General features: G+C 41.7%; 1 pseudogene; it reads left to right on the top strand.

Annotated features, from left to right (window-relative positions):
- The first annotated feature begins 2,074 nt into the window (after positions 1-2,074).
- Positions 2,075-3,252, top strand: LOC129672054 (GA-binding protein subunit beta-2-like; annotated as a pseudogene).
- The last annotated feature ends 9,505 nt before the right edge of the window (positions 3,253-12,757 follow it).

The following is a 12,757-nucleotide window of genomic DNA, read 5'->3' on the forward strand; positions in this document are numbered from 1 at the left end:
TTAGGCCAGTGTTTGACGTGGGATGGGTGTTGCATTCATAGCAATGATAACTGTTAGTTCTCATTATCTTCACAGCCCTAATAGACTACTTGTGAAGACAAACATTTTAATTAAGACAAAGCATTTGTAATTTAAATAAAGAAATATCACAAGTAGCATTGGGATAATTTGTGAAGACAGTTGACCTCTATTTCTAATTTCTTACATGTGTTGCTGACATAAAAATTAAACATATACAACAGGACAAGCAGTTCAGTCTTTGACAGCAGTCATGGTGAGTATAAAGAGTTCAGCTAGGATTTGTAAAACTAGTAGAGTACCTTTGAAAGTCTTTCCTTCAATCTGAATTAGTAGTTGAGGTTGAATTTCTTAGTCTTGGAAGCAATTTAACAGTGAGAAGAAGTATACTTGCTTAATTCTGAATTTTGCTCTGGAGGAGCATATATATTTAGCTCATGAACTATGTCAAGTTCTATGGGCATTCATATACCATTATGCATCAAGAAATAACTTAAGAAAATTTATTTTTTAATTTAAATATTTCTTATCATTTTTTGCTTTTATTAATTACAGTTTATTCACTTTGTATCCCCCCCCCCGTAACTCCCTCCCTCCTCCCCTCCCAATCCCACCCTCCCTTCCCCTTCTCTACCCATGTCACTCCCCAAGTCCACTGATAGGGGAGATCCTCCTCCCTTTCCTTCTGATCTAGGTCTATCAGGTCTCATCAGAAGTGGCTGCATTGTCTTCCTCTGTGGCCTGGTAAGGCTGCTCTCCCCTCAGGGGGAGATGATCATAGAGTAGGCCAATCAGTTCATGTCAGAGACAGTCCCTGTTCCCATTACTATGAAACCTACTTGGACATTGAACTGCCATGGGCTACATCTGTGCAGGGGTTCTAGGTTATATCCATGAATGGTCCTTGGTTGGAGTATCAGTCTCAGGAAAGACCCCTGTGCCCAGATTTTTTGGTTCTGTTGTTCTCTTTGTGGAGCTCCTGTCCTCTCCAGGTCTTACTATCTCCCCCTTCTTTCATAAGATTCCCTGAAACCCCATTCAGAAAGGCAAAGAGGATGGACATCAGAAGAGGGAGAAAACAGGGAACAGGACAGGAGCCTACCACAGAGGGCCTCTGAAAAGCTCTACCCTGTAGGGTATCAGAGAAAAAAGTTTCTTAATCTATGAAAAACATTGAAAATCATATCCCCTGTTTCTGCAGGTGTTTCTCGTTTTTTATGTTTGGTAATATAAAACAGCAATACAGAATTCACTACATCTATTGCAACAGGTGGGAGACTACAGGATAAAACTCAACTTTAAAGACAGCAAAGCTAGCACAGGGTGAACACTGGGAGTTAACAGATGAAAATGACAAAGGCAGTTCAATTACACATCAAAGGATGAGGAATTGTGACTTAGATGATCTACTGAGAATGGCTGTTGTTAACTTCTTAGGTGTCTCCAGAAGGTCTGTATTAAATTCTTCATCTGTCACTAGGGCAGCAATTCATGAAAATGAATTCATGAAATTCATGAAAATGTTAGGAAGTGGAAGCTCCTGTGAGGTCATCAGATTATTGGTTTTATTCTCTCAAGTGGAACTGTGGGTCAACAACTTCTCCCATTACCCAAATCCACCTTCTGCTTCCAGGATTCTATCTTTCCATTAAGCAAAGCAATCAGACCAACCTAGCATAAAACAAGGCCTTCAAAACTGTGAGCCAAAGTGAACTTTTTCTGTCTAAGTGTTCAAAGAATACATACATCACAGACAGAAAATGAGTTTAATATAGGATTCTTACTAAAGGCCAGCCAAATGCTAGTGACCTCATTATTAATCAGGATTCTTAACTCTTAAAAGTAGACTGGGCAGCCATTTTATTGCCTCCATTTCTCCATGAGGTGGGAGGGGAAAAAAACCCAAATATGCATATGTGAAAAGATCAAAAAATGAGACCCCTGGCAAGAAGCCTTACCTAAAGAAAGAAATGGGACCAAACTGGCAGACCAGTGAGAGCAAAGCCAGCAGCACTCTGGATGAGTCACCTGGAAACTTTTGTTTCTATGCATAAAGATGTCTATGGTGGCCTTGAAGAGGCTTTTTGAAGCTGCAAGAAAAGGCCAAGATGATGAAATGAGAACGCTGATGGCAAACAGGGCTTCATTCACTACAGACTGGCTTGGAACATCACCTCTTCACCTTGGAGCTCTGTATGGTCATTATTCCACAGCAGAAGTGCTACGTCAAGCAGGCATTAGCAGGGGTATCTGGGACAAAGCAGAAAGGACCCCTTTGCATATGGTTACAGATGATAGACATGAACATATCATGGAAGTGCTTGTTGGAAATGTGAATGCCAAAGACATGCTGAAGATGGCAGCTTCACACTGAGCCACAGAGTACCACCACCAAGATGTTGAATTGCTTATCAAATATGGAGCTGGTGTCCATGCTTTTAGCAACTTTAATAAATCTGCCTTTGGCATAGCAATGGAGAAAAACAATACTGAGATTCTGGTCGTCCTTCAGGAAGCAGTGCAGAATTAGGTGAATGCTAACCCAGAGAGAGTCAACCCTGTGACTAATCCTATCACTGTGGCTGTTCCATTCATCACTACCACTGGAGAGGTTGTTAACCCCACTAGCTTTATTTCTTCAACCAACACCAAAGCAACCTCAGCTAATTTAGAAGAAACCAAAAAAGGAAATTCTCTTGACTCCTCAATCCAGCAAGTGGTGGGGAGTAGAGGCCAGAGAGTCATCACCATAGTGACTGATGGAGTTCCTCTGGGTAATATCCAAACCTCAATTCCTACTGGAAACATCAGCCAGCCATTTATTGTAACTGTGTAAGATGAACAGCAAGTTCTAACTGTGCATGCTGGTCAGATTACAGAGGAGAAGATAATTGAAGATGAAAAAGTTGTCATTGGTGAAGAGACCAAAGATGACAGAGATGACGAACAGTGTTGAGGAAATCAAGGAAGACAGTGAAAGAGAGGTACTGCAGCAACAGCTCCAGGAGGCCAATTGAAGAGCCCAGAAATACAGACATCAAGAAAGAGCAAGAGCCAGAACAGTACCATATCAAGCTGGAGGCTATGGCTCAGCAGCAACCCAATGGAGTTGATTTCACCATAGTTGAAAAGGTAGCTGAAGTGGATACCATAGTAGTGTCAGAAAGGGAAGTCTTCAGAGCAACACAAATGATAAGGTCAGGAAGTGTTTCCTTAGAAACTGTTTCATTGTAACATGCAAAGGCCATACTTGCACTCATGTATCTTTTTTTTTTTTTTTTGAGAAGAGAATGCAGAGAGCAAGTACTGTGTACAAATTAAGACTGATCTTAAAAGGTAAAAAATTGCAGGGCTCAGTGCCTAGGCTCAGGAAGATGATGTGCAGCTAGCAAACTCAGCAAGGCATTAGGGGCATCTGAGAGACCAAAGGAGCAGGACCAAATCTCTCAGCTCACATCATTGTTTTAAACAAAGTACTGGGCATCGTGAACTGATTTTTTAAGTAATTAACTTTATATCAAAAGAATTTAAGATAATACTTGTAATGTGTATACACCAAGAGCCTATAATGATTATACCTGCAAATTTTTAAGTGACCTGAAAATTTGCCTTAGATTTATGAAACCAATTAGTTTGTTTAAAATCCTCCTCTCGGGGAAGAAGAAATGATACAATATATTTCTAAAGGAACAGGGCACAAGTTCTTCCTAGTTAATCCACTAAAGAGAAATGTATAAGCCAGGCCTGGCAGTACACACCTGTAATGCCAGCATGCAGAAAGCTGAGACAGAAAGCTCATGAGTTCGAGGTCAGCCTGAGCTATAGAGCCTCCTTCAATAAAAGAGGGCCAGGTGTGGAGGTGCGAGCCTTTAATCTCAGCACTCAGGAAACAGAGACAGGTGGAGCTCTGTGAAATCCAGGCCATTGTGTTTCACACATCTAGTTGTAGGCCAGCCAAGCCTACAGAGTAAGACCCTGTCTCCAAATAAAACAAGGCAAAATGAAATGAGACTGGAGAGGTGGCTTGGTGGCTGGTTAAGAGTGTCACTTGCTCTTCCAGAGTACCTGAATTCAGTACCAAGCACCTATATGAGGCTGCTCACAACTACGTGTAACTCCAGCTCCAGGAAACCAACTGCCCTGTTCCGGCCCATGAGGATACCCACACATACATATATGAATATTTTTTTTAATTAAGTTCATTGAATGCAATGTTTCACGCTTTGGGAACCCGAGGAAGAAAGATTGGCATGATTTTGAAGCCAGCCCAAGCTACAATGTGGAAGCATAATGTAAGAAAAGAAAATTAAATGAAGTGTGATGGTGCACACCTCTAATTCTATCACTCAGGAGGTAGAGGCAGATAGATCTCTGTAAGTTCAAGACCAGCCTAATCTGCAAAGAGAGTTCTGGGATACCCAGGACTACATACAAAGACACTGCCAAAAGGATGGAAGAAAGAAAGAAAGAAAGACAGAAAGAAAGAAAGAAAGAAAGAAAGAAAGAAAGAAAGAAAGAAAGAAAGAAAATTAGCAATTAGCAAAGAGAGACTGATTATGATCCCCTGATAAATTGAATTTCCATAGCTTAGATACCAGTTTAAACACCCACACACAGAAAAAAAAAAATCAAACCAAGTGTAGTGGTGTGCGCTTGTAATCTCAGTGCTTGGGAAGGTGAGACAGAAAGATCACTGTAAGTTAGAGGTTAGCTTTGGCAACAGTAAGATCTTTCTTAAAAATTAAGAATAAAACCATGAAATGGCCAGGCATGGGGGTGATGGCCTCTCCTCCCTGCACTTGGGGAGCAGAGGCAGGCAGGACTTTGGGATTTATTTATTTGTTTGTTTATTTATTTATTATAATTTATTCACTTTTTATTCCATCTATAGCCCCCTTCTTCATCTTCTCCCAGGCCCACTCACCATTTCTCTTCTCCCCCTACTCCTTTTCCCTAGTCCACTGATAGGAGAGGACTTCCTCCCCTTCTATCTGACCCTAACCTATCAGATCTCATCAGGGATGGCGGCATCATCTTCCTCTGTGGCCTGGCAAGGTTGCAACACCCAGTAATAGGTGATCAAAGAGCCAGGCACTGAACTCATGACAGAGACAGCCCCTGACCCCCTTTCTAGGCAGCCTACGGACTTCCTTTGAACAGAGGGTCTAGGTCTTTCCATGCATGGTCCTTGGATGGAGTATTGGTCTCTGCAGGCTGTCTTGGACCAGGGTTTTTTGGTTCTGTTGCTCTCCTTGTGGAGCTCCTGTCCCCTCCAGGTCTTTTTATCTCCCCCTTTTTCCATAAGGTTCCCTGCACTCTGCCCAAGTTTGACTGTGAGTCTCAGCATCTGTTTCAATACCCTGTTGGGTAGAGTATTTCAGAGGGCCCCTGTGGAAGGTTCCTGGCCTGTTCCTTATCTTCTCCTACTTCCAATGTCTATCCTGTTTTTTTCTTTTGAGTGAGGTTCCATCCTCTTTCCTATGGTCCTCCTTGTTGTTTGGCTTCTTTTGGGCTATAGATTTTAGTATGTTTATCCTATGACTAATGACTAATATCCAGGTATAAGTGAGTATATATCATATGTGTCTTTCTGCTTCAGGTTACCTTACTCAAGATGATCTTTTCTAGTTCCCACCATTTGCCTGAAAATTCCATGATTTCCTTGTTTTTAATAGCTGAGTAGTATTCCACTGTGTAAATGTACCACAATTTCTGTACCCATTCTTCAGTTGAGGTACATCTAGGTTGTTTCCAGATTCTGGCTATTATGAATAGAATGAACATAGTTTATGTTCATTTAACTGTATGAACATAGTTTAGCAAATGTCCTTGTTGTATGGTTTAGCATCTTTCAGATGTATGCCCAAGAGTGCCCAAGTTGGATCTTGATGTAGCACTATTCCTAATTTTCTGAGAAAGCACCAGATTGATTTCCAAAATGGTTGTACAAGGTTACATTCCTACCAGCAATGGAAGAGGGTTTCCCTTCTCCACAACCTCTCCAGCCTTTGTGATTTTAACTAGTCTGGTCCACATAGTGAGTTCCACGCCAGCCAGGGCTACTCAAGGAACAGAAAAAAATGTAAAAATAAAAGATAAAAAACCTGAGGACATGGTCAGTGGTGGAAATGTTGTGTGTGCAAGGAGCCCTGGGTTACTCCTTTGGCACATATGTATACAACAAAATGAGGGCAATAATGCAAAGAAAGAAACAATTGACATAACATTGTTAAAAGCTATAAAGAAGATTTAGTAATGTATAAAACCCCCATCCTCCAAGCTATGCTTCCAGAATTCTGGAAGATGGCCAGAAAGAGGCTGCTGAGCTCTGAAACTCTAGCCTTGAGGTGGAAACTGTATAGTCACTGGATGTTTTAAAACTACATTTATGAGGGTCATTTGTCCTAGCACCTTGTTTCCAAACATCTATTTATATAAAATCAAGGTCAAAATTAAAAAAAAAATAGTAGACTAGACAAGGGAAGACAAAAGGCCAAATACCAAATACAGGCCTACCCAAAATAGACTTCAAAAGTCTGACCAGAAATTGGTTAAGAATGCTGTTGTTGGTGCTACTGGTGTAGCTCTTATTACCCTGTTGAGCCTTCCCTGGGAGTGGCCTCTGAATGAAATGCCCTTGGGAAGATCCAGTTAATGGGACTAATTAAAAATAAGGCATGGAGAGGTGGTCTGAGCCTGTAGGTGAGGCTTGACAGTTTGGAATGTGCATCTGAAGAGTCATACTCAAGGTCCTTTCAAGTGTAAGGTAAAGCTAACTACTCAAGAAGCAAGGGCAAGAAGGGTTGCCAATGAGGACTAAAATAGCCAGGTCAAGTGTCATAGTTCAGAGAGCAGCCAGTCTCAGTGGTCATTTTCCATACATCAGAGTAGTATAGGCTCCAAATCCTGGAGCCACACTGTCTGGTTCATCTGTTTCCTTCATCCACTAACTTAGAGCTCTTGGGAGGCAGCTCTCCTCACAATGACTCTGTGCCCCTCTTCCGGGAAAACATGGGTGAGGGCAGAGCCACTGCAAGGCTTGAATTAGTTGAGACCACAAATCTTTTTGTGTGCTATCTGGACTATGACCATGCATCATTGAAGCAACAGGAAGTCCTCCTTCAGTGATACCCAGCTGTGTCCTCATGTCAACTGAACTGGCCCCCATATTGTGTGTGTTTGTTTACAGTTAGCTTATTGTACAATCCAGATTACACTGATATAAAAGAGTTTAAAATCCCAGCATAGCATGGCAAGATTGATCAGTCCTGGGAGGCCAAAGGGATAATATCACAAAAGATTATAGAGAAAAAATACTGGGGTTCGGGAAACATTCTTGAAACTTTGATGATATTGAGTCAGGGAGACTTGAGTGGCACTTGGGTACCATCCATGTACCCTTTTGTTAAGTGATAATGACTTAGGGATCCCACTGCAGAATCCAAAGCCCAGAAGACAAAATATACGATGCAGTAGAGGAAGAGGATGTCTGAGGATGTCTGATACGTGTCAAAATTGGTGCGAGGATATAATCTCCGAGCAACATGCCACCACTGTTACCTCACTCTCACTCTCTTTGGGTCAGAGATCTCTTAAGGTGACTAGATCTGGGTCTCCACAGAGACATTGCTAAGGTTAAAGTTCTGAGGACAGTAGCTACTACCCTCATAATGTCTTCTCCCCTGGGTCTATCTTGGAAGCGGCAGAAAGCCATGAATCTTGTTTAACGATTGGTTAGAGGCATCTTCCCGACAGCCACACTTGTGGAGGTCACATCACCTGGTGCAGCACTGTGGGGCACGAAGATCCCAGGTGGACTGCAGAACTTGAGAGCATGTGTAATGAGACCTCCTGATTTGCTGTGTACACAACACTTGTACTTTTAAAATATCAGAATATTCACAGATGAGGGGTCTGTGCCAAGGAATGAAAAGAGGTATATCCCACACTGGCAATTGGCAAAGAGAGTTGCCAGGAAGGAAAGGGTGTCAAGGATGATTGATTTAAGCTCTCTGTGGCTTACATGAACAGCCTTCACAGAACGCATCGACTAAAGGACGTAATGATTTCCTTAGTATTCTATCCCAAAGTACCAATAAAGTAGAGGGCTCTAATATCTGAATGCAGAGATCTTATTAAAATGATAAATGACCTCTCCTGTTCTCATTACTTTGTAGCCCAGGGAGAAGAGGCAGATGTGGCTGTCTATGAGGGACAAAGTCCCAGCCAAAGAAATAGCCAAAAAGCCCTGAACTTAGAAGTGGCTGAACCTGATTTCCAGAACTAAGAGTACCGAGGACCTGCAAAATAGCTTAGGCTGAGCTGATGGAAGAAGGACAGGGGTGTGGCTTACAAAGACCCCTTTTTCTCAGCAGATTCATCAGCCACTGAAGAACACTACATGGAGCCTCCTCCTGCCCAACTCTGCCCCCACTGAGCTCTGTGACATTAAGATAGTCACCGCCCTTCCTATAAGCCTAGGCTTCTCCAAGATATTAATGCCATTCTTCTCTGTAAAGATACAAATGACTTAATCTTTCCAAAGTCTGTGATGGGTTACCCACAAAAATATGAGTGAAAGTTAATTTTAGAAGAAGATTTTTGTAGAAATGGGTGTACATGAATATCAAGAAATTTAGAATGCAGCCCAGGAAGTAGACCTGACTTGGCTTGTAAACTAGTGAGTAGCAGAGATCATCTGTCTACAGCCACATCCTCTATGAAAAGCATTTGCCTTTCCCTTGATGCATACCCTTATTGGGAGCTACAAAGAGTGTTTGCCAACCTTTGCAACACTTTCTGTGCACACATAGCATGACACTCCTAAACATGACACAGTCACTAGACTAAACTTCCTGCAAATAAAAAAAAAAAAGCTGTGTAAAAATAATGTGTTGGTTGTTTTCTGGAATTAATCTCCTGAGAGCAGAGAACAGCGGTCACAGAGAAGGGACACACAGCTGAAATCGGATGTGTTCTGCTTTGTCACTCTACATTGTGTAGAACCGCAGCTTTCAGGCCATACCTTGACCTAGATGTCTTCACAGGACAAAGCAACATTTGGTTCCGTTCTGAGGACATGATGACTGTACCTTCTTGTGCAAGTAAATACCACCACTTGCCCAAGACCAACCAATCACAGACACAACATAGTCTTAAAATTCATCGTTATCAGATAACGGAGGCCATCTTTACACATGGGTATATTAAAACCACACCGAAAAGAACAGCCCTGAGAGTGCTCAAATACAGCAGACAGGCTGTGAAAGCAGCTCAGTCCTTTCGATCAGACACAGAAAATCTGTGCCTTACAGACTAGCGTGTTCCATATGAAGGCTTCAACCTGGAGTGAGGTATGAAGACTACTCAGCAATACAACATAAAAGGAAGTAATCCAAGCAAGATAGCTCAAAAAAAAAAATCTACCGTCAAACTGTCTCTCTAACATGCTAGAAAGGAAACACTACAGAAAATGCCTTCCTTTACTCCTAATGCTACCAGTTTATTCAACGTCTTCATCTAGAATCCTCCCCAAAATAGGAGCGCAACTAATGCTGCAATGGTGATGGTCTCCAACCAGTCATCTGAGACTCAGCCAGAGAGTCAGACTAACAAACAAACAGTCCCTAACTGAGTCTGGGGTTTCCGCTAATCTTGGCCCCTGCCGATGCTGCAGCACTCTCAGATTGCTACCCATCCGTTTTACTGTTTGTATGTTTATACCTAGTCTTGTACCTCTCTTTTATGGCTACCATGGTTCTGTACCTTGCCTTTTAAACTGGATTCAGTCCCAAAGTCCAGCGCAGTCCTGTGTCTTTGCAGCTCCTGCAACCCTTAAATCTTTGCTCTATACTTTTAGAAAATCTCCAACTCCATTCCTTAGTAATATACCTAAGTGTTTCAGTACCTTACTTTGAATCTGCATCAGCTCCAGTGAGGCCTCTTTTGGACTTCTTGAACTCTGGTGAAGCCTCTCTAGTCCTTTTGTAGCTGTTTTGTAACCCACATGTATACATAAATACAGGAATGATTAGTGTTTGGTGGTTAATAGGCAATCTGTGAGTTAATTTTAGTAGCTAAGACCAAAATAAATGAATATGTGTGTGGTGGTTAGTTTTAATTGTCAACTTGACAGAATCTAGAATCACCCAGAAAGGAAGGAGGGCCTGTGCCTATGGTGTATCTATAGAGTGTTGTCTTCACCTTGATCATTCCTGTCATGTGGGAAGACTTATCAACCACACCATGCCTTGGGTAGGACATTCAGGCCTGTTTAAGAGTGAAAAGGTGAGCCTAGCAGTAGCAAATATGCATTATGTCATTGTTCTCTGCTCTCACTTACAGATGTGGCCTGACTAGATACTTCAAGTTCCTGCCTCGTTAATGTCCCCAAAATGATGGACTGTACCCTGTCATTGTGAGCCAAATAAACACTTTCTTCCTTCTCCATTAAGTTTCTTTGTCAGGTTTTTTTTTTTTTAAGCAACAGGAAGAGGAACAAAAACACTATGATTGCCAACAGCCAGTTATAGAGAGAAATAAATTAAGACTAACTGGCAAAATTTCAGCCAACAAAATTTCAACCTTGTGAATTCAATGTTATTCAATTAAATTTTGACGTTCGTTATAGAAAGGCACAAATATGTCAGCCTGTGTTTCTGGCATAGCATGCTCACACCACACCAAGAAAGCCTCGTATCCATTAGGCTATCCACCTTAGAATAAATATTGGACCTATTGAGAGAGCAGGGCAGCCCCCTCACTAGTCCCAAGAGGTGAAGTTTCACCAAGAGTGTGTCGTAAGTGGCAAGGAGCAGAAATGTGCATCTATTACCTTGAAGCAGGCTGATATGTGTTGGCTCATAATCTACACACTACCAAAAGGGCCTCTGTGGCTTGCAAACTGGAAAGAGACAGAAGAGGCCCACCCAGATCTAAAAAATGGAATTCTAGCCCAGTGAAATTGGGGGAGCCCATTAGTACCTCAGCTCATATAATCAAACTTGAAAACACCTAATTTCACATGACCCACACAAGGCCTTTCTCTGGAGGGAGTAATGAAGGGAATAGGATATACTATCAAAGCAAGTGTACCAAGCCTAATGGGTCCAAGAAATCCATGTTTCAACTGCCTCTACAATATAACTTGAAGGAAAACACTCATCTCTCACTCTAGTGAAAGGCCACACATTTGATTGTGTTGGAGAGCACAATTGGTCTTCATGGAAAGGGAAAAAGACAAAAAAAATAAGTGGGTAGGAAAGACTGTGAATTTTAGTATAGTTGAGAGCAAAAGGTGAATATAATCAAAATACCTTGTCCAGCATCTTCGAAGTACTAATAAAATTATTATAAAAGGACATATGCTTCTAATAAGACCTCTTACTCCAAGAGCTTATAATTTAAATATTCTCTTTCTTTCTCTGTATCAGGCCTTTTAGGACTAGTGATGTTGTGAAATATTTATTAGGTATTCATCTCTATTTCTTGGCATGTAATTCCTAAAATCATCCTTGGAATGTCCAAAGAGCTAAATATGTTCTGTAGGATAAATTTTTTTTTTGTGTGTGTGTGTGTATGTGTGTGTGTGTGTGTGTGTGTGTGTGTGTGTGTGTGTGCTTTAAAGCTAATCAGAAAGCAGTTGGTTACTGCAATAACAGCTATGTCATTATTGTGCCAGTGTATCTTGCAGGTGGGCCCCAGTTGGAGGTTGCAGAGTTGGTAGTTCGATGGAGTATTTTAATGATTACTTCCCTCCTTTAACAGTGTGAAGAGTGACTTCCAGTTCCATGCATGTTAGTCAGTATGGGTAAAAATTCTAATTGGGCAACAGCTCTACTTCTTCCTGTTCAATAACGTACGGAAGTTTTGTCTTCAGCAATACCTCAGTGCAGTATCTTAACTGTGACACCTGCAAAATAAAATTTAAAAAGAAAATGTAGCCAGTTGCGGTGTTACATGCCTGTAATGCCAGCACTCTGGGAAGCAGAGGTAGGCAAATCTCTATGAATTTGAGGCCATCCTTGTCTATAAAACGAGTCAGGACAGCCAAGGCTACACAGAGAAACCCTGTCTCAAAAAAAATTACTTTCAGCATACAATGGCACAGAATATATAATTTCAGTCCAAAGGGGGAAAATGAGAAATGAGGACATACTCATGGGGAAATACTCAACCAAAACAAGACTAGAAACCAGCAGACCAAACATTGAATCTGGTATCTAGGATCTTAGTTTCACAGGAATTAGATGGCTCCACAGATCCAGCTTTGAAGCCTACAACATACATCTTTTTCTTGGGCTGGTTTGAACTCGTTTCACTCCCTAAATGCAGCTTTCCTTGGCATATGTCTTAGGGCTTTGGAAAATATATATATATTTTTTTTCATTTTTTACAATTGACACATTTTATATCCTGAATGTAGCCCCCTCCCTCATCTCCTTCCTGTCCCCAGTCCTTACCTTTTCTCCCCTATCTTCCTCTCCTAGACTACTGTAAGGGGGAGTCCTCCTCCCCTGCCATCTGACCCTAGCTTATCATGTCTCATCAGGACTGCCTGGCTCCTCTTCCTTTGTGGCCTGGCAAGGCTTCATCGCCAGGGGGAAGTGATCAAAGAGCAGACAACTGAGTTCATGACAGAGGCAGCCCCTACTCCTCTTACTTAGGAACCCACATGAAGACTGAGCTACCCATCAGCTACATCTTAGCAATGGGTCTAGGTCCTCTCCATGCATGGTTC

Source organism: Psammomys obesus, unplaced genomic scaffold, assembly GCF_907164565.1.
Source record: "Psammomys obesus unplaced genomic scaffold, mPsaObe1.curated_primary_1811, whole genome shotgun sequence".
Taxonomy (NCBI): Eukaryota; Metazoa; Chordata; class Mammalia; order Rodentia; family Muridae; genus Psammomys; species Psammomys obesus.